Raw genomic sequence first — 23317 nt, forward strand, 5'->3', positions numbered from 1 at the left:
CAAGGAAGACTGAGGAGACACAAAGATGACTGATGAAACACTGAAGCAAAAAGTACCACTATGGGAAGGGAATGAGGGTTCTTTTAATTAAAATTATCTGCTGAATAACAGCCCTGAAGAATATATAGAAAGTTACCATTCCATATAATGAACCATGCTTAAAGATTCAAGATTCCTACCTGAACTAGCTTGTGCAATAGCATCTTAAATGTTTTCTAAAACTTTGGTTTGCTCATGTGGATCTTATTTCCTAAGATGATGAAGTTTAACCGCACCCTCAAACTCTCTGAATTAAAGCAAAACAAACAGTTGAACATTTTAAAAGTTCATGGCCAACTAGAAATAGCATGGGACAGCAAAACAGGAAGGTTTTGCTGCCATTTGGTTTAGTTAGTACAAACACAAGTGCAGTGTCAGTATGACTGCTGATGCTTCTACAGGCTCATTTTAGGATTTACAAGTATTGTGTACGTATTCATAAGTCCCTGTCATAGTTAGGAGTTCAGTACTATTATTTTCCTTTTCAGACAGATGTGTTAATTTGTTGTAGAACTGTGTATACTGTGTCTTCAAGGAAAATCCTTTCAGTTATTCTGAGTTAGAAAGGCGGGTTGCTATATTATAACAGCAGCCACATTTCTGCCAATACTTTACTTTTTGGTTCTGCATTGATGCAAGGAAGGATTTTCATTGGGGGGAGGACTGTATTCTAACATGCATAACAACATTAGAAGGAGGAGGCTCTCTTCTCTCTGGTGATTTGCAGCCTTGGAATGTAAACCATACAGACATTTTTATTAAACACAACTTGCTGCCTATCAGCAGTGAAGAAAGAGATCTAATTTAGTCACTCAGACAAAGGACAGTATCTAAGTAAAAAAAAAAAGCATACAGCTCACGAGGTATAGGGGCAAGATATCTGAACCATAATTAACTCTATAGGTCCAAGTACTAGTGGACTGCTGCCTGCAGAAGGTGGCCATCAAGTGGTCAAGTGTCAACACTCATTCTTCAGTGGAAGCTATTAAGTATCCTGCCAGATAAATGGTTAAAGGGGATAACAAGCTGCAAAAAAAGTGAGGCAGCTGAAAGGCTGTGGACAGGAAGGATGTAATAAGAGTAACAAAGTACATGTTATTATGTAGGGTTAATAAAAACTAGCACAACTTGCAGAGATCAATAAAGCCTGTGTGAACACATGGAAAACTTAACATTCATGCCACTGTCCCATCAAATGTAATCTAGCCAATCCTGCTGTACTGCAAGTTCAGGATACATAAGACTACACAATTCAAAGATGGCAGTAGCACCATAAAGTACAGTTTTGTACCTGCCATAAATGTAGATGTTCGAGTGTATACACTGCTGCAGTCATTACACTTGGATTATCCTGCCGTCAGGCGGTTCCCAAGTCAGTCTGAGTTCCAAAGTCTAGGTCCGGCGTCGGTTGCCGTCGCCTCCTCCCTGACGTCAGTGCGACAGGGGTATACAAGATGCAGCCGACGCCATTTTTTTTCAGTTTTTCTTGCCCCAGATGTCAGGTGCCCCCAAATGGATAGGCAATTCAAATTGCTAATAAAACATAGACAGGAAAAGCAAACAACAACTTTTAGTTACCAGCAAATACTCCCCATAGGTAGTAAAGGGTAGAAGATATAGGTACATACCAGCAAGTAAGGTTCATAGGTTCATACTAGGCTATCTGCCCTAGGGCATTTATAAGTCTAGCCAGAGTGTGTTTGGCTTTTGCCACCCATTTTAAATGAATTTTGCTATGCCCTTTTTCGAGGTTAGTATACTGTGCCTCTGTCTAACAGTGACAGAAGTGATACCCGGGGTAAACCTACAATCTCCCATCCACTCATCAAGATTCCTCCTGAAGAGAGTCAATGAGGGACTCTGCCTAACCTGGACTGGGAATTTATTCCAGAGTGAAGGGAGCCTCCGGGTTATGAATCTGTCCCTCCAGCATGTCCTATTTATTTCAGTGCTGAGGTTCAAGTCTCTCGAGCGCATAGCTCGATGGGATTTGGATTTTCTGAGGTGCAGCATGTCCATTAATTCCGGGTTGGACACGGCTTTATACGTCAGGCACAGATCGCCTCTGAGCAGGCGGTATGCCACTGAGTAGAGTTGGAGTTTCTTTAACCAGCATATGGCATCTGTTTGAGCCCTTTGATCCTCTTGGTGAGGTACTTTTGGGGTCTTTTCAGTTGCTGCAGGTGTCTGGTAAGGTACATCCCAAAAGGGGCATTGTACTCAATTATGGGCCTGATGAGGGATGAGTAAAGAGGCACGATGACCTCCCCTGATCTAGATGTGAATCCCTTCATGATTAGGTGGGCTATATAAAATGTTTTTCTAACCACTTTGGCCACGTGGTTTTCAAATGAGAGATTGCTAACAACTTGGGTCCCCAGGTCCCTAATTACTTCTTCCGTACTTAATGGATTACCACCTATGTGGTAATTTGTGGGCACTTTGTTTTTGCCAAAGGGGATGACTATACACTTTTTGGCATTTAGCTTGAGGCCATGGCTCTGGCACCAGTTGTCTGTTTCTATGAGGCCCTTTTGTAGGATGCTTGTGTCGGCTGGAGAGTCGATTATGGCGCCTAGTTTGCAGTCATCTGCGAATCTGGTCAGCCACAGTCCTTCCGTGTTGGCCTGTACCTCCGAGAAATATATACCGAACAAGAGAGGTCCCAGGACTGAGCCTTGTGGGACGCCACTTGTAACTGGTTTGGAGTCTGACATGGCTCCAGAAATTCTAACCATGTGGGTTCTGTCCTAGAGCCAGTTTGCAACCCATCTAGTGACATATGGGTTTATATTTAAGCTGGTGAGCTTATCTATAATGCCCGAGTGGGGTATTGTATCGAAGGCTTTTGCGAGGTCCAGGTAGGCTGTGTGAACCACCTTCCCCTCGTCAATGGCCTTGGTGACTGTTTCAAAGAAATCGACCAGGTTTAAGAGGCAGGATCTGCCCTTAACAAAGCCGAACTGGGTAGGATCCAGTTTCTGTGGGTCCCCAATATCTTTATTTATGAGGTCCATGATGATCCTTTCCATAGCTTTGCAGACCAAGCTAGTCAGGCTTATGGGGTGATAGTTTCCAGGATCCGTTGAGGCACCACCTTTGTGGAGAGGGACCACTGTTGCTGTACACCACTCTTTGGGTACATATCCTGTAGTAAGGCTGAGATTGAACAGAAGTTTTATGTTTGGGTTTAGCTCTTCCTGGAGTTCATGTAGGATGCAGCCCGGGACACCTTCTGGTCCCATTGATGCTGTGTTTTTTGCTTTGGAGAGGCGGCTCTTACCTGAGCATCTGAGATGTCAGGGGGGCAGCACTCTGCTGGGATAGATATTTGCCCTTTTGGTGGGGAAGGGGGGGGGGGAGTAGTTTGCGCTGAACTTGTCAGCTAGGATGTTGGCAATGTCTGTGGGTTCGGTGTATTTTTTGTCATTTTGGACTAATTCTGAGCATATCTGGGAATTCCCACCCAGGTTCCTAACATAACTAAAGAAAGCCTTGTGATTATCCTTAGTGTCCTGTGCAATTTTTCTCTCAAAGCTGGCCTTAGACGATTTTATGAGTGCCCGTAGTTTTTTGCTAATACTGATCAGAGATGCTTTCCTTTTTTGGGATTTTGCTCTATCATGTAGTAGCTTCCTCCTTCTATTGTATAGTTTGTTTATGGCTGGGGTCCGCCAGACAGGACGCCTGCCTTTGGAGGATTGGGTCTTGGTTTTATTTGGGATTGCATGATCCATGCATTCCTGAAGGTGTTCATAGAATGCGTTTATAAAGGATTCTGCGGTCTGGGCCATATTTTCCACAGGCCCGGGGGCTTTGAAGGATTCCACCTCAGTTTTGAGGAGTGTGAAATTTGCTTTAGAGAAGTTTTTCACTGTGGTTTTCTGGGCAGGGGTGGGGTCGGGATGTGAATATCCAGTGAGATTAGTTTATGGTCTGATCTTACCAGTGAGGGATACACTTCTGGTCTGGAGCATAGAGCCCCCATGTTGGTGATGATCAGGTCCAGTATGTTTTCCCTCTTGTGGGAGTGGTAACAAGTTGTTCCATAGCGTTTGAGTTTATAAATTCTAGGAACCTTTGGGCTAGGGTGTTGGAGCTAGAGTAATGCTCCCAGTCTATGTTTGGGTAGTTGAAGTCGCCCAATATAATGGTGTTTGGAGAGACCTTCATATTTTCCAGTGTTCTCAGGAAGGCCGAGTGGGGTTCCTGGGTTTGGGAGGGTGGTCTGTAGCAGGCTATAAACTGGAAGGCAGCTTTACCCACTGTTAGTTGCACATGAATAGTCTCTGATGCTTCGTGCTGTGCCACCAACCTGGAGGTGTGGGTATCTTTGGCGAATATTGATACTCCCCCTCCTTTTGTGGTTCGGTCCAAGTTTTGGGGCCGAAAAGCATGGTATGAGGTATAACCTGGTAGTGCTGGGGTGCTCTCGGGAGCCTTGAACCAGGTTTCTGTTACTGCACAGATATCGATGTTCTCCATGCTAAGGAGAGTTTCGAGTGCATGCATCTTGAGGTTTAGACTTCTGGTGTTGAGTAGCATTACTCTTAGTTTCTTATCCCTTGTGATACCTATGGAGGTGGGTTTGTCTTTTGAGCCTTGCCTAAAAAACGCACTATGGGGGGTGGCAAGAGCCTTTGCCAATATCCGAAAGCCCAGGGGTGACAGGTGCAAGCCGTCCCCAGCGAAGCGTCATGGCTTGTCGAGCATGTCATCCCAGGCTAACAGGCATTGGATCCCCTTTGAATGACACCGATACTTAAGCCAATTGTTGAAATTGATCATCTTGTCTTCATATTGTGGCATCATTCTTGGTGAGGGTAAGATGCTACTCAAGGTCAGGGTCATACCGGCATGGGCTACATGCTCAGAGAGCTCCTCTATGTCTCTTTTCATGTAGTCCAGGGAGGTACGTCTCAGGTCATTCACACCAGCATGGACAATGACTGAGTCATATTTCTACTTGCCTTGGAGTGACCCGAGTGCTTGTGTTATGTGGCGGATCCTAGCACCCGACAGGCAGCTCACCGTGACCTTCTCCTTGTTTAGCCTAGTGAGCGGGATGTCAGTGTGCCTGACGATAGAGTCACCTATTACAAGTGTATCAGGTGTGTTGTTTAGCCTTAAGGGCTGTGACTGTTCAGCACACTGGCTTTGTGAACTATGTGTTGCACGTGTTTTGTTTTGGGGTAGCGGTTGCTTGGGTGTCTGCTTTGGAGGTCTCTGCTGCTTAGGCAGATTTTTATTTAGAGCCTCCGAGTATGTTTTTGTGTGTTTGTTTTGCTGTCGTGGTAGGTCTATGTGAGACTGGAATTGTAGTGAGTTTGGTTTCCTTCTCCTCCTGACTGGTTACGCCAGTACTGAGTTGAGAGAGCTTAGCCTCCAGTTTGGCTATATGGTTGCATCTCTCACATGTGTTGGAATTTGTTGGGAGTAGGACAGGGTTGTCTGTGTACATGAGGCAGTTGTAACATTGCCTCAAGATTCCCAGAAGAGGGGAAGGAGGGAGGGTAACCTGGACTGCAGCAGTGTATACACTCGAACATCTACATTTATGGTAGGTACAAAACTGTACTTTGTTCATCGTGTTACATTGCTGCAGTCATTACACTTGGGTAGAATCCCAAAGCTGAGGTATGGTGGCTGGTTCTATAAGGCATTAGGTGTGGCTATAAGGTCTTGCAGCACAGCAGTGGCGAAGCCAGCTCTGGATTTAGAGTATAAAGGCAGATGGTAATGCTTGGTGAAGGTATGCACAGAACTCCATGTTGCTGCTTCTAATATGTCTTTGGTAGGCACTCCTCTGAGGTAGGCAGTTGAAGTGGCTGTTGCCCTGGTGGAGTGAGATCTAATGCTGCTAGGTATAGGTTTCCCATGGTGTGTGTAGCAGAAACGTATGCAATGTCCTATCCATTTTGAAATAGCCCGTTTTGAAATGGCTTTTCCCTGTGCTCCTGCAGCATATGCTACCAGCAATTGCTCAGATTTTCTGAAAGCTTTGGTTTTGTCCAAGTAGAAGCGCAACTGCCTGTGAATGCCCAAAGAATGCAGTAGTCTCTCCCCTTTATTCTGTGGTTTTGGATAAAAAGTTGGCAAGTGAATAGTTTGGTTTAGAGCCACACTTGAAACCACCTTTGGCATAAACGTAGGGTTAGTTCTTAAAGACACCCTGTCCTGGTGGAAAATGAGGAAAGGTTCCACTGCCTTTAGTGCCTGTAATTCTGAAACTCTTCGAGCTGATGTTATTGCCAGGAGCAGAGCAGTTTTCCAAGAAATATATTTCAATTCTGCTGTGTTAGCTGTCTCAAAGGGAGGTAAAGTTAATTTTTCCAAAACAAAGTTGAGGTCCCAAGTTGGAGTAGGTGCTCTACGGGGCGGTCTTATGTTTTTAGCCCCTCTGAGGTACTGTTTTAGCAGCGGATTACAGAAAATTGGAGGATCTGTGTTGTAATGAGCAGAGATGGCAGAGGCGTGGATCTTGATGGACGAAAAAGAGAGGCCTTTGTCCAGCATCTCAGTTAAATATTGTAGAATCTGAGGAATGTTTGGGACAAGAGGGTCAAGGCTGTGAGCCTGGTTCCAGGCACAGAATCTCTTCCATTTATCCGAATAGGCTTTCCTGGTACTAGGCCTTCTGGCCTCCAGAATGACATCCATAACAGCTTTGGAAGGGAGGCATTGCTTGCTTGACTAAGGAATTTTCCATGCAGCTAGGTTTAAGGTCTTTAGCTGACTGTGAAGTATCTGATTGTTGTGCTGAGTCAGCAGATGTGGGATTTGAGGCAATATCCAGGGTGGTTCTTGTGCTAAATTCTTTAAGATTGGGTACCAGTGCTGGCGTGGCCAGTCTGGAGCAATCAGGATCATCTTTGGCTCTTCTTTCCTGGCTTTTAAGAGAACCTTTGGAAGGAGAGGCAGTGGAGGGAAAGCGTAGAGGGTGTCCACTTTCCATGCTTGTGTATGGTAACTCCTTGTGCAGAATTTCTGTAGCTGGCAGTTCACTGGGGATGCAAACAGATCTATGTCCGGTCTCCACCATTTCTGTGTTAGCATTCTGAATATTTGTGGATTCAATTCCCATTCGTGGGGATCCATGATGTTTCTGCTTAAGTCGTCTGCCAGTGTGTTTTTCTCTCCTGGCAGGAATTGTGCTTGCAGATGAACTTGATAGTTTAGAGCTGTGTTCCACAAGGTCATGGCTTGTCTGCAGAGGGGGTAGGAGTGAGTGCCCCTTTGCTTGTTTATGTACCACATAACTGTGGTGTTGTCTGTTTTTAGTAATAGTTGTCCTGGATGCAGCAGGTCCTTGAAAGCTATAAGGACATTCTGTACAGCTAGCATCTTTTTTTGATTGATGTGAAGATGCCTTTGTTCTGCGGGCCACTTGCCCTGAATACATTTTCCTGCCATGTGTGCTCCCCAGGTGTAATCCGATGCATCTGTTGTCAGTGTTTGCCTGGCTGTGGGTTGAGTAAAAGGCTATCCCTTGTTGAGGTGACAAGCTTGAGCCCACCATCGAAACTCCTGTTGAAGGCAAGGAATTAGTGGTATAACTGTTTCCAAACTTTGACAGTGTTGAGACCATACACTCTTTAGGTACCATTGTAGTTTCCTAATATGCAGTCTGGCATATGGAATTAGTAGTATGCAAGATGCCATGTAACCCAAGGCCTGCAGAATTTTTCTTGCAGGGAGTTGGGTTTTTGTTGCCATCAATCGAAAGTATTGAGTCAGTTGTCCTTGCTTGTCTGGCGTGAGATAAGCCATCTGGGCCGTTGTGTTCACGCTGGCACCCAAGAATATTATCTCTTGTGAGGGCACTAGTTTTGATTTCTTTTCGTTTACTGTGTACCCCAGGCAACTTAATAACTGTTTTACAAATGCCAGATGCTCTACAAGAATATCCTTGCTCTCTGCTTGAATCAGGCAGTCATCCAGGTACGGATAAATTTGAATTCCTTTCTGTCTGCAAAATGCAATTACTGGTGCCAGGCACTTTGTGAAGACCCTGGGCGCAGTAGATAAGCCAAAGGGCAGTGCAGAGAATTGATAGTGCATTGAACCTGCTATGAATCGGTTCTGGATTCGGAATGAATGAAAATCTCAGGAGTCGGCCGACCGGCACTTGCGAACTGCTTTTGCTTTGGGCACCACGCGTCAAGAAAGACTGAAGAAAATGGCGTCGGCTGCATCTTATATACCCCTGTCGCACTGACATCAGGGAGGAGGCGACAGCAACCGATGCCGGATCAAGACTTTGGAACTCAGGCCGACTGGGGAACCACCTGACGGCAGGATAACCCAAGTGTAATGACTGCAGCAGTGTAACACGATGAACATCTAGATAATACTAATTTTAATTATTTTTTTTTCTAACTCTGGATGTTTTCATGAGGGCAGATGTACTGATATTACTCTATTTTCTTGAAAAGCTACTTTTTATTCATAATACACTGTGAGGGCTCAGCTGAAGAGATTACTATGTCCTTGTCTGTCTTGTAAGAATAAAGTCCCATTTACTTAGAAAGGAAGCAGTAAGAAATACAGTCAAATCTATGAATCATCTTCAATGAGGTTTTTATCTACTCAGTAAAAATGTTAAGACTTTTTTACAGTGACTTTTATTATTTGTTCCCTACATATGTATTACACTAGTTGTGATAAAGAAATAATTACATAACATGACGTTTTTAAAATGTGATATTTTGTAGTACCTTTCAGGTCCTGCCTTCCTTTGCAGAGGCAACCAGAATGTTATGTTTCCTTGCTAATTGGCAAGCTTATTCACTTTCAGGTTACAAAGAAGATTAAATGCTTTTTTAGCCCCGAGGAAGGAAAAAATGCAGCTTTATGTATGATACCACAAAGTCAAGAGTTGTAAATTTTGAGTCTGAATAGCTTTATGACCTCAATGGTTTTAAAATAAAAAAGAGCTACAGGTACCATGCTGTGTGCTTCCCTTGGCAAAAGACTTTCAGATGTGATAGGTGAAAAGATGGAAGAGCAAGGGAGACAAACTCCTGAAGGAAGTATTATGAGGTTTCATTAGCCACGACACAGTGAAGAAACAGACTAGGATAGAAATACCCCACAAGGATAGAAACTGCTAAATTGTTTTGTTTTTTGTTACTATGTGGAAGTATGGGGATCATTCTCTAGGGAGAGAACACTACGGGTGAAGAAAATTTTGCACTTAAGTCTTCCTTTAAAGCATCTTTTCAATTAAATAATCACCAGCTTCAAATAAAAAATAAATACCTTGACTCAGTAACGGTAATCAACCTTGTCATAATACTGCTCAATTAAGGGAAATTTGTTTAAGTTGATCCACAGGACCAAGTTAAAAACTGCAATGTATATTACGTAGTATAGGAACCTTATCCCCCTGGTGTTTTAACAAAACTCATCTAATGTGAAATATTCTTGTTCCATTAGTACATATTTTCTGGTCTTCTACGTTTTACCTATTCTATCATGATCATGTGGAATGGGTGAATGCCCTATCATATATAAAATAGCCAATGAAATTAGAGCCTTAACTGCATGAATTATCTATGCTAAAGTAATGGTTTTAAACTTTTGTCTTACAATATATATATTTTTTTATTTATTTAACATTTGTTTACCGGGCCAAGTCCGACGTGGAACAAAGCCAATTTTCAGCGGAGACCCGGGGAGAAGCACTCCAGATGTATGTCTTTGTACTGTGGGAGGAAACTGCAGCACCTGGAGGAAATCCACATGAACGCATGGAGGACATGCAGACTCTGCACAGAAGGCACCCCAACCGACAATCGAACTAGTGAACCTCTTGTTGTGAGGCGACAATGCTACCAATGCACCACTGCACTGTCCTAGCATAATGCTCATGATCTTCTCTTCAGTTTACTGAATGTTTTTGTCAACTGTATCTTTAAGATCATTTCTGTTATTAAACCTAATTACATGGCCCCAAGACCACTGTTTTGTATATTAAGCTCAAACCTTTGGGATTTTACACCCTCTCATCTTAGCCAAAACTCTGGGCACTGTTAAAAGCCCATCACCAAATACTTGCTAAATGCAAATGTCATCTCTCTGGCCACATCTTCTTCTTTCCTCACATCCTTGTACTATCTTCACACTCTCAATCTAGCTAAATCTCTAAATTATTTCTCTTGATGTACAGCTCACATATCTGTCACTTTGTCTTATGTGTACACATATTGTATATAAGAGCTTTGTATAATGTGTCTACAACTATGCACATCTTTTGCTCACTACATTCTGTATCTCATTGCAGTGCTATTTCAATTGTGTTTCTGTTCATTTTCCCTGGGCTGAGATTGAAAATTGTAACTTGTGATCAGTGATCTATACCTTTTAAACATGCATAAATAAATAAATAAAATAAAATAAACCTGGGTCAGATTTCTTTGTATCTCATAACAACTGCCCATACCTCTGTTCCCCTGGTCTAGTAATGTTTGTCTTTTTTTTGTTAAAATTTAATCTTGAATGCTCTACACAATGATGAAGTATCTTTAACACTACTCATAGGTTCATAGGTATGTACTAGGCTAATGGCCCTGGAGCCTTTACAAGCCTAGCACATACGATTACCCTGGCATCGTGCCACCCGACCTTAGTTCCCAGTGCCTCTGTCGAGTAGAGCCACTGGAGTGATCCCCGGGGTGAATTTCCTATTTCCCATCCACTCATCAAGACTTCTCTTGAAGAGGGCCAGTGAGGTGCTCTGTTTGACATGTATGGGAAGTCTATTACATAGCATGGGCAGTCTTTGGGTTATGAACCTGTCCCTCCAGCACATTCTGTTCATTGTGGTAATGAGGTTGAGTTCTCAGGCGCTTGTGATGTGGAGGGATTGGGATTTCTTTATATGTAGCATTTTTAACAGAGCTGGGGGTCAGACATGGCTTTGTAAGTCAAGCAGAAATCGCCTCTAAGTAGGCGATATGAGACAGAGAATAGTTGGAGTTTTTTTGAGTCTGTCCATATAGGACAAGAGTTTAAGGCCTAGGATCCTCTTTGTGAGGTAATGTTGTGGTCTCTCCAGTTGTTGCAGGTGTCTAGTGAGGTACATGTCAAATGGGGCACTGTACTCGATGACTGGCCTAATGAGGGAAGAGTAGAGGGAGACAATGACCTCTTTCTTCTTGGATGCAAAACCCTTAGCAATGAGATGTGCCACACAGAAGGACTTTCTGACCACAGTGGCAATGTGGTGGTCAATAGAGAGGTTGCTGTCAACCTGTGTTCCCAGATCTCTTATAAAGCCTTCTGTGTTCAGTGGACTACCATCGATGTGGTAATTCATGGGAAATGGGTTTTTCCCAAAGGGGATGATGACACATTTTTTGGCACTGAGCTTAAGGCTATGGTTCTGACACCAGTTGTTGGTCTCAGTGAGGCCTTTCTGTATGAAGTCAACATCACTTGGGGAGTTAATAACTCCCAACTTGCAATCATCTGCAAACTTTGTCAGCCAGAGTCCCTTTGTGTTGACCTGGACTTCAGTGAAGTAGATAGCAAGCAGGAGAGGACCCAGGACTGAACCCTGTGGGACTCCACTCGTGACTGGTTGGCAGTCTGACTTGGAGTCAGCTACTTATACACTGTGGGTTCTATCTGTGAGCCAGTTTGCAACCCACCTAGTGATATAGGGGTTGATGCCTAGGTAAGTGAGTTTTTCTATGATTTCTGAGTGGGGGATAGTATCAAAGGCCTTGGCCAGATCAAGGTAGGCTGTATGAACTACCATGCCTTCATCCACAGCTCTGGTGACTGACTCAAAGAAGTCGACCACGTTGAGCAGGCATGATCTATCCTTCACAAAATCAAACTGTGTGAGATCCAGAGTTTGGAGATTACCTATATCCTTGTTTATTAGGTCCATGATGATGCATTCCATAGCTTTGCATATCAGACTCATCAGGCTAATGGGGAAATAGTTCCCAGGGTATGTAGTCGCTCACTTTGTGGAGAGGGATGAATGTAGCAGTGCGCCATTCAGTAGGGACAAAGCCTGAGGTGAGTCTGTAATTGAACAGGGCACACAGGTGAGGTGCCAGTTTACTCTGTAGTTCATGTAGAACGCAGCCAGGGATACTGTTAGGTGCCACATAAGCTGTATTCTTGGACTTGGACAGTGCTGTTTTAACATGTGCAGCAGTGATACTGGGTGCCTGGCAATCTACTGGTATTGTGATTGGTCCTTTGGGGGGGAGGGTAAAGTTGGCAGTGAATCTGTCGGCCAGTATATTGGCAATATCTCTTGGCTCAGTATAGGAGGTACCACTGTGCTGTAGCTCAGAGCAAATCTGGGTATTGCCGTGGAGATTCTTTACATAACTATACAAGGCCTTGTGGTTGTCTATACTATCTGCTGCAATTCTGTTTTCATAGCTAGCTTTACAGGATTTGATGAGGGATCTCAACTTTTTGTTGAGGCTGACAAGCAAGTTTTTCTAGTCTTGGGACTTCACCTTATTCTGCATCAGTTTCCTCCTTCTGTTATAGAGCTTGTTTATGGCAGGGGACCACCAGACTGGCTTCTTTTTTTTGGAGAACAGCATCTTGGTTCTATTGGGTATGGCGAGATCCATGCATTTGTCTACTTGTTTGTTCATACAGAGCATTGGTGTATGATTCGGCAGTCACACAACTATTCTCCATTTGCATGGGTGCCGTGAAGTTAGCCACCTCTGTTTTTAGAACTTTGTCTGCATTTTCTGCCATCAGAATACAATAAATCAGCAAATAATCTAAACTTGGACATATATTTTCCTTCCAAAAAAAGCAATCTCTAGCTCCTTTCTTATTTTTAAAGCAAGCTCTTCAATAACTAGTATGGATTATGCAGGAACATGGTCAAACATATTTACTACCACTACTAATGTGTTGTACTGTCACATCATTATTAATTAACAAATTTGTTGGTTGGCAATTGTAAGTTGCTTTTAACAAAGTGAGAAATCATCATCAAAGTTTCTGCTTTTTAAGAAATCAAACAAGAATTTACAGTGGGCTGTATTAAATTATTTTCCAATGTCATACAAAATAAAGCCTGAGTGTGTATCATCGGTTCCCCTTTCCAGTTAAAAAAAGTACAGACTCTTATCAGGTATCTACATTTTGTCTATTACTTATAAATCCAGATTGTTGTTTTTTGATTTTTTTTAGTCAAGACTGTATCTTGTCTATTAGTCAGTACTTTGCAAGAATTTTGATATCTGTAGTTAATAATGACATTGCCCTACAGTTTTCTAGATTTTTTAGGGGTACAGTCTTTATCTTTTTAAAAACGTGTTCTAGCTGTTTCAATGAATTTACAACCTATTTGTTGTTTCTAATCATATTAAATAGGCAGCTCACAAGTCATATAACTGTTGGCCTCCCCATTTGTAGAGTTTGATAGGAAAGCCATGCAGACCCCATATTTTATTTTTTTACTCTTTTAACTGCAATTTTTACTTCTGCTGGAGTTACGTCAGACCCTAAATGGGAATTCTGTTTCATAATGGATATCAGTCCCCTTTGTAAACATTCAAAGTTTCTGAGCTACTATAAAGGTTGCTAAACATTTGAATCCTTTTATTTATTGTTCCAAGAAGAAACTCTCACCACTTACAGTCCTAACATATGGTACTGGTATAACCCATTTTCTTTTCTTTATAGCTCCATGATAGCTATTTGGCATCCATTTATCTCCATATGCAGAAATAATCACCACTAGCTAAAGCAATTGGAAAAGCATCAGATTATTTAAGATTGGGCTATTTGTCCTTGTACTATATCATTAGTTTAGTGTGAAGTGTTATCTAACCTTCCTTGTACTCTTTGCAATTCATGCTCTGGCTCTCTTATTCCCCATTCTTCCATTAGTAATGAATTTACCAACAATATGATATGAAATGAATCTATCAGTTTAGTTACTGAGAAACCAAGGCCCACCCCCCTTAAACAATCTTTAATAAAGAACATGTGTCCACTACTAGTTTGTATGATGATACTTCTTGAAAATGTACACTGTTTGACCAAGCAATTAACCTTTCACCAGCCATTCCTCCTTTCAAATGTCTTGAGTACTTACTTCCTCAGCTTTCTATGATACTTCTATGAAATTATAATTTAGACTATGATTTAGAGTTAACATCAAATCCCTTCAATTACTGGATTTACAGTATTTTTTTAATCTTGTCACAGTCACTGAAAACTGCTTGAAAATTCAAGCCCATTCTGTTTGAAGTATATGTTTCCATTTTTCAATAAAAAGGGCCTATTATCTTGCAATACCATACCATGTGATCAATCTTCCCTCATTACTACAGACTTTACCTCTAGCTAAATATAAAGTCTTCCTAAATAAAGAAGCAACTCCTCTCTTACACCTTTCAACTCTGCCATCTATTTTAGCTTTCAGAAAATCATCATTCACAGTATTATTCTGATATTTCAGCTTTGCCTCTTGCAATAAAACAATTCAGCCATGTTCTCGGTTAAAGGTATTACACTTATTTTTAAATATATCCACAGGATATGAAATAACACTAGGTTCCAAGAAATTAAAATAATGTTTTTCGTATTCATTATCTGGCTTAAAGATCATATGCAAAAGTGTTTTTCTTATGGTTTCATTTTGCAGTAATGATGCTCTTCGTGTAAATTAGGCTTGCCAATTCTAAATAAGTAGTTTTACTTCAGTTTCTTTACTGGAACTACATCTATTAAGTTTAATAAACTTGTGTTTGCCAAGTAATTCCTGATTCTGTGTCACTTGGTCCTGCATTTTCATGATGCAATGGGGGTTAAATTATAAGCATGTTTTCTGTAGTGTGCAGCAGACTTCAACATAAAAGTGACAAAGAGTGCAGCACAGTCAGTCCTTCAATCAGACAAGAAACCAATGACTAAATGCTTTTATATTCCTATAAAAATAACAAAAGGTAAATTAAACAAGATAAAATTCCAAATTGTACAATGTTTTGTATACACTGTAACAAATTAAATATAACTTGTAACAAACAGCAGTCTACAATGGGGTCCTCTCTTTTGGAATGAAACAATGATAATCTGCAGTAAAACATGTTTGTGTAAGTACACATCAACTAGTTTAGTGATGGAATGTAAAATGTTCATTGAACTGAATAAGCTTCTCAGCAAGAAGATGGGATGCCAGAATGCCTGCAGTACAGAGTTTCACACACAGGACAGGCTGTACTGCAGGTATCAGGAGTCAGAAGCACAGCCCGGTACCAAGTACATGTGTGATGTGGTGTGTTGTGAGACAGCCCCCAAATTCCTGTGGGGATGGTTTTCAGTGTTCTGTCTTCCAAAACAGATTTAATCCCCTGTTGGACTAGTGGCCCTGCAAGCCCATTCCTTGTCTTGGATGAACAGAATGCAGGAATGGCAGCTATGCCAATCTACAGGTGGAGTTCCTGCACTGGACAGTCTCATGGCCATACAGATCCACCAGTAAATCAGACCTGGCTCCTTAAGGGCAATACTAGGACTGACATGCAGGTGGAACTGCTGTGCTGGAGAACAACGGAAGACTCAGCTGACCTGCAGAGTCCTCAGGGAAGCTTGACTACACTCAGAATAGTTAATAAAAAGGGACACAGAGTGCACCACAGTCAGTCCTTCAATGAAAAAGAATGTTTCACAATCTCAGTACCTTTTCCAATTATAACAAGATTCCCTTCAATTTTAACTGGGATGAGAACAAGGCAAAAAATTAAGTGGGATAACTTGATCCTTACCTGATATGAAGGGGTACTTTATGCATTTAAGGCTTACATTAATAACTCATGCTGAAGGTTATAAATCGAAGTGGAAAAGACGATGATAAAGCCGAGGGGGGTGACATAAATAGAAAATAAACAGAAACTAGGACTTTGGATACAAATCCTCAAGGAGACTAGTAACAACCATGCAGAATATTATACTCACAAAGTAAAAAAAAAAAAGAAGTCTAAGGATTAAGCCAGTGCAGGAATGGATAAAGGAAATTCCACTAATAGGGATGTATGCAAGGAGGGATATAGAAAATAGGTGAGAAGGTAACAGGAAGAAATTACTAAAAGTACCAAAAAATTGGGATAGCAGAACTCAAGAAGGGAAGGTAATATACTGGGATGATGCTAAGCACGAGTTTGTACTGCAGGTTAGAGATTGTCTTACTTCTCAGTGACAGAAAACAGCATACAGGCAAACAGAAATGGAGATGAAAGTCAAGCTTTGGTACAGTTTTTAGTTGAGTTTACAACAGAAAATGCTGTTAAAAAGGATAATTAGTAGGGAATAAGAAATACTGCATGATAATCACAAGAACTGATTAGAAGAGGTTACAAATGATTAGGAAAAGAGGAAAAAAGAGGCAAATTACAAAGGAACAATTTGAAATCTGTAGGGCTCCCAAGTACACACAACAAAGTCCTGAAGGTTTAGGATTTCTGTATGGAAATGTCTGCATAGGAACTTTTATACAAGTAAACTTCAGATCATCTTTTGTCAGAGAGAGAGAGCAAATATTGGAGATATGACAAGGAAAAGAGAGAAAATTGGGAATACATTTTTAGGAACTTAACAGGTTGGCAGATTTTAAAAATTCCTTACAGAATACTTTGGCAGAAGTGTTTGGGGAACAAATAGTGGTTACTAATGAAATGATCTTTTAACCTGAGATACAGGATCTGAATTCTGGGGCATTCAAGGATGTAGTTTAATGCTACTGGTGGTCAAAAAAGCCATCAATCAAAATCTAAACCAAATGTAATGGAAGTAATGAATATTTTAAAGCAGACAAAGAACTGGAGGTGAGATATTTACGAAAGGAACGAACATATTTCATAGAAACATGCTGAATTTGTGGGAACAATACATGCAGAATAATGGGGCAGCCATGGTGGTGCAGCGGTTAGAGTTGCCACCTCACAGCAAGAGGTTCTCTGGTTCGATTCTCGGCTGGGGTGCCTTCTGTGCGGTGTCTGCATGTCCTCCCTATGGTCATGTGGGTTTCCTCTGGGTACTCTGGTTTCCTCCCATATCCCAAAGACATGCTGTAGGTGGACTGGACACTCCAAACTGGCCACATGTGTGAGTGTGTGCATGCGTGTGCCTTCTGTGGAAGGTTGGGCATCAGGCTGGCACCTTGGCACCATAAAACTCCACTGCCAATCATGAGCGGACGGGTGATCCGCTGTGGCGACCCCTAACCTGGAAAAGCCGAAAGAAGAAGAAGAATACATGTAGAATAATGCTCAGGAGGACAAGCAATGTTTAAGGGAAGGAGAGAATTTACGTACTGTTGGAATAAATAAAAACTGTTAAAAAGAAAACAGAAACATATAAAGTGCAACAATAATAATGGAAACCAATACTACAATTTGTTTTCTCTATTAATGTACATAAACTGGTGTGTGATGATGAAATTAAGACATTTAAATACAGAAAATTAGCAATGTAGAGGTGCCACTACTTACTAAAATCCTCAAAAGAAGGGGGAAACCCTTCTAAATTACATCATCTCAATGAAAATGCAGGTGACAAGGACAAACTATACCTGTACAACCCATTCTAATAATGGAACCTAAAAATAGGGCTGCTCAACTGGTGGCCTGCAGGTTGAATCCAAACTACAAATAAACCACCTCTTGAATGGGTTGCCAATGGTCTTGACTCCTGCCAGTCCGTGCCAGTTTCTGTCCTGTTCTTCCAATTTCTGCACAGACTTTCATTCCCACTTTCAACCGTGGCCAGCATTTAAACCATATGATGTCTAGGCTGGCAACTAAGATAGCCCCTTGAGTAATTACTTTTAATTGTTATTTCCTTGTTTCAGAGGAGCGGGACAGTGACTTGCTGACAATTCTGCCACTGGGAGGAAGAGTTAGTCACCAGTGAAGAGGACTAACCAAATGAGAGACAGTAGCATCAAATGAACACGTAGGAGAAGTGACTGCAACCAATAACCCATGATAATATACATTCATATGTGCCAGATGGTAGTGATCTGTTTCTTATGAAAACAGCTTAGGATTTTAAGATTTTTCATTACTGTCCAGCATGCATGAATATGGTAGCATGGGTAACTGCTTAAAACTACTACTACCAGGTCACACGTAGCTAAGTACTAACTATCATCCCTTTCACTGATTAACAAAATAAAGAACAAGCCTTGATCCTCAAAAGTCTTCTATAGCCAGGCATTGTTGTATTCTGTATAAAATAGCAGTGATGAATAAAAGAAAGATTTAAAAAAACTTCAGTGAACAATGGTGAAGTTAAAAGAGCATGACAGCAGTTTAACTCATTCATGTAGCAGCCAAGAAAGTACAGCTGTATAAGTAAACATAACATAACATACATAACAGTAGATGTTCAAATGATTACTGCTGCAATCGCCTTGGCTACATGGATTACATCCTGCCAAGGATATGACAGTCAGCCAGCCTCCAAAGCTTCAGGGCACCTTCCATGTGTCAAAATCATTAGTTAGCTGCAGCAGAGCTGACTAAAAAAACAGGTCTGAGTGTCAACCCCTACAATGCTTTCATGCCAACAAAAAAAGGGAGACTGAGCCCTGAAAGGAAAAAAATAAAACACCCTGGCATAAACAACACAAAAACACAGGAGATGACGGGAGCGGCTACTGCAGCAGTGATCATTCAAACATCTACTGTTACGGTAAGTTTACTTATACAACTGTAATATGGTCATCATATTGATCTCTGCTGTAGTAGCCTTAGCTATATGGGTAAACTACTTTAGCTTACTACTTTTGGGAGGTGTAAGAAGGGTCCGCCAGACCTTGTAGAAAGGTCCTATCAAAGCCAGAATGACCTAGAAAAGGAATCAAGTTTGTAATGTTTTGTAAACATGTATTTATGTGTGAGTGTGTGTGTGTGTGTGTGTGTGTGTTTGAGTCTGCTTCTATTTACCGAAAGGCCAAAATACCGACGACCACAATGCCGAGACAAAAATCACTATACATCGAATCACGAATCAGTTAAGTATACACAGCTCAAGTAGATACTTGCCCAGAACAACAGTAACTAACAACACACCACCTAAAACCCACGTAGGTGGGGTGGTCTATGCCCCCCACAACTACCTATTCCAACTCCAGGATCGCACTACAGTGGAGAAACAGCATAATCCCATCAATGGACAAGTATTCACTTGTCCTATGCATACTTACCTGATTCGTGATTGCGTGTTTTGTGATTTTCGTCTCGGAGTTGTGGTCATCAGTATTTTGACTTTTAGGTAAATAGAGGAAGACCATATATCTAAACATATATATATATATATATATATATATATATATATATATATATATATATATATATATATGTGTGTGTGTGTGTGTGTGTGTGTGTGTAGATATATATATATATGCACACACAGAGAGAGAGAGAGAAATAGATAGACACAGATGTATGAAAGACCAAGTTGCTGCATCTGGAATACCTCTAGAATTCAACCCTTTCTAAAAAGCCATACATACATTCAAGGCCCTGACAGAGTGGACCTTGGCCCTGCCAAGAACAGTAGTCTTGTGTCTTGTATAACAAAAGGCAGTAGCCCTAGACAACCCTTTGGAAATAGTCTGTTTTGATACAGGTTGTCCCCTTCTTACCTTCATAATGAAGAGCTGATTATAAGATCTGAAAGATTTAGCTCTGTCAATGTGATAGTACCTAGGTTGTCTGTGGGCACGCCTAAGGTATGGAGTATCTTTTCTACCTAATTTTTAGATTCAAGAAAGAAATCAGGGAGATGGGCAGTTTGCATTAAAGTAAACTTGGATACCACTTCAGGCATAAGAGAATGATTAGATCTCAAGAAACCCTGTCTCTATGGGAAATGAGATAGGGTTGACTTCTTGCAGAAGAGCGAGCAATAAATAAAATTGTTTTCCAAATTAAGAATCTCAAATCATTCAGATTAGCTGGTTCAAATGGGACAAGTGTTAGCTCCTCTAACACAAAATTAAGATCCAAAAGAGAGGCCACTTTTTTTTTGGAGGGGTCTTACATAAAACTCCTTTCAGAAACATTTTGACATGAGAAAATGCTGAAATGGCCGAAAAATGAACCTTGACAGAGGACTAAGAAAGGACACAGGATAGTAACTCATCCAAAAATTGTAAAACCAGAGAACAACTAACCCAGAATGAGTGCTGGCTATGTTGATGGCACCAACTAGAAAACATTTTCCATTTGCTAACATGATTTTCTAGTAGCAGGCTTTCTTGCCTCCATTAGTACCTGCTGCACATCCTCAATAAACAGGTGCCTAAAGGGAACTAAGACTCTTATCATCCAGGGAGTCAGTCAGTTAAAGTTAACTAGGGTTGGGGTGTATTAAACACCCCTAATTTTGTGTGAGCAGATTCATTCTGAAGGAAGCTTGTGGTAACTGCTCCTGGCCATTTCCAAAATAAGGGAGGGAGTACAGTTGTGTAAGTAACCTTACCGTAACAGTAGATGTTCAAATGATCACTGCTGCAGTAGCCTTATCTATATGGGTTCCATCTTTCCAAGGATGTAATAGTCGGCCAGCTTCCAAAGCTTTAGGGCAACTTCCATTCACCCAGACTATCAGGTAGCTTGAGCTAAGATGATTAAAAGACAAGTTTAGTTGCCAAAACCTACAGAGCTTTCCTACTAACAGAGATAAGGAGGCTAAGCTCTGAAAGAATATGAAGTATGAAGAACAAAAAATAAATAACTACACCCTGGCATAAACAACACACCATAAAACAAGGGGGATGGATAGAGAGAGCAGGTACCTGCAGCAGTAATCATTCGAGCATCTACTGTTACAGTAAGTTTACTCTCACAACTGTACTATGTTTATTATACTGATCATTGCTACATTAGCCATAGCTATACAGGTAGATTACCTTAGCTTACTACAATTGGGAGGTGGAAGGGGTAGTGTCCAGAAGCTTCTGGAGAATGGGCCTTGCATAGCCTGATCTGGACATAAAGAAAGGATCAAGCTTACAGTGCTTTGTAAAAGTATGTATGTACAGAGGACAAAGCTGCAACTTCTACAATTCAACCTTTTCCAAAATCCCATAGATAAAGCCAAGGTCTTGGTAGAGTGGGGCTTTGACCCTGTCTGGAATAGTTTTGTTATGGTGAGTATAACAAAAGTTAACAGTTTTAGACAACAATTTAGAAACAGTCTGTTTTGATACAGGTTGCCCCTTCTTACCTTCACAAGAAATGAACAACTGAGCAGAGGATCCAGCAGATTTAGTTCTGTCAAGACAACACCAAAGCTTTCAGTGGACATCCAAGATATGGAGCTATCCTTTCTCCCCCATTTTTTGTTTAAGAAAGAAAATGGGGAGATGTACAGTTTGGGTTAAAGTAAACTCAGATACCACTTTAGGCATAAAAGGAAGATTAGTTCTTAAAGAAACCCTGTCCCTGTGGAAAATGAGATGGGGCAGTTGGCTGACAGGAAATTTGTATGCAGTAACACACACATCCACCAAAGCTGACTGGATGCAGGTTCTGGAAATTCCTTCTGTAACAGCTCATATTCTTTTTTAGGGACTGAGAAACCTCAGTGTTCTCCCACTGAGAAGAATGGCACATTCTACAAACAGTTTCATAGAAAGAGTACCCTCCAAAGGGAGAGTCAGAAATTGAAATCTCTCCTAAGTCTGAATCAGAAATCTGAGGAGAAAACCCTGTATCTGTTTCCTCCATCCTTCGGTACAGATTCAGAATATTGAATCTATTCAGGAAAGGAGATATCCCTCTTTCTTTCACCAAAAACTACTTTACAAGAAGGATCAATAGCCTGAATTAGAACCAGTAAACCACACTGTCTAAGGAAATTTGAGGAGGAGCAGATAGTTTTTTGCTTTTTTGTTTGACATTAAAAATGGGACCATCAGTGTTATTAAAGGCAGAAGCAGCCTCCCAGGGATAGGCACAATATTCTGACAATAAAGGAAGCCCTTCCCTGTTCCCTCTGCCAGGACTGCCAAGAGTGGATCTTTCTTGCCCACTGCACTGACGGGACCACAACAGCTGCAGAGGGCTTCGCTAACCCCTGGTCCATACTAGCTGTAGGTGCTACAAGGGATCCAGAGGTAAAAGATTTGTGATTTGACATGCAGCTAATGGCCACAGGTGAGTCACCCACCTGTGACAGATGAAAACTGCTTGCCTGTTGTGATGGCAAAGGCTGTTTGCTTAGCTTTTTATTTTTGCGTCTGACAAATTGTTTCACAGTCAAACGAAAATGCTGCTGCTTTCCTGGGAAAGCATGCAGCAAATGCTGGTACAAACAAAAAGTCTTTAAAAGTTACTTTTTTCACAGACAAAGAAAAAAGAACGTTAAGACATGTTTCGCGCTAACAAGGTAAAATAAACACAATTTCTCCACAGCAAAAAATGGTTTTCAGTTTCTTTACACAACATTTATTTTACAACAGTGCTCATCTGCCCAAGTTCTGAATAAAATACTTGTTGAGCCACGACAGGCTTTTATGAGTCATGTGATTTACTGCACAGGATATATGTCCACCTAAATACTTGGTATCTTGCCTGGTTCTGTCATTGTGGTTGTACAACTTTTAAACTGAAGGTAAAAGAGCTCTTCTGTTTAAAAAATACAGTACAGTCACATGACAGTTTGTTAAAACACAAACTCCTAGCTTTAAAATGACTTTCCTGAAGAGGAAAGTATCAATAATAAACAAAATTATTAAATAGAAGGTTTTCCCCCCAAAGGGAATTTATCTGCCCACCAAGGGGGACAGCACAAGCAGACTGCTAATTTTCAAAAGCAGTCAGTGGGGAACAGGCTCTTCAACAGCAGGAAAGCTCTGGAGGACTTGGTGCCTAAACCTGCTCTTTAGTCCACTCAACTACAGATGCCTAACAGTCTGGGCACATGGAAGGTGCCCTAAAGCTCTGGAAGTTAGCCGGCTAGTAAATTCTTGGCAGGGTATTGCACCTGTGATCACTATGATGAGCATCTACGGTTATGTGGGCCAGAAGGGAGTCACCATAATGATACTGGGGAAATTCCTTCTGAATCTTCAGAAGTAGCTAGTATATCAATGGAAAAGCATGCAGAAAGATTCCTGTCCAAGGTAAAGGAAAAGCATCTACCTTCCAGGCCTTGCATGGAATCCTGGAGAAGAATCATACCAGCTGATTGCTCAGACAGAAGGCAAATAAGTCTTCTTCAGAAACTCCCCCAGATGGATCACGTCTTGGAAGATCCCCTGATCCAG

At 41.3% G+C, this 23317-nt stretch overlaps 1 protein-coding gene across 5 annotated transcripts in view; it reads right to left on the reverse strand.

Moving 5' to 3' along the window:
* DROSHA (drosha ribonuclease III) overlaps positions 1-23317 on the reverse strand; it is a 3547421-nt gene that overhangs the window by 695797 nt on the left and 2828307 nt on the right. The window lies entirely within an intron of this gene.

Source organism: Protopterus annectens, chromosome 3.part0 (assembly GCF_019279795.1).
Source record: "Protopterus annectens isolate FY-2018-M chromosome 3.part0, PAN1.0, whole genome shotgun sequence".
In the NCBI taxonomy this organism is placed as follows: Eukaryota; Metazoa; Chordata; order Ceratodontiformes; family Protopteridae; genus Protopterus; species Protopterus annectens.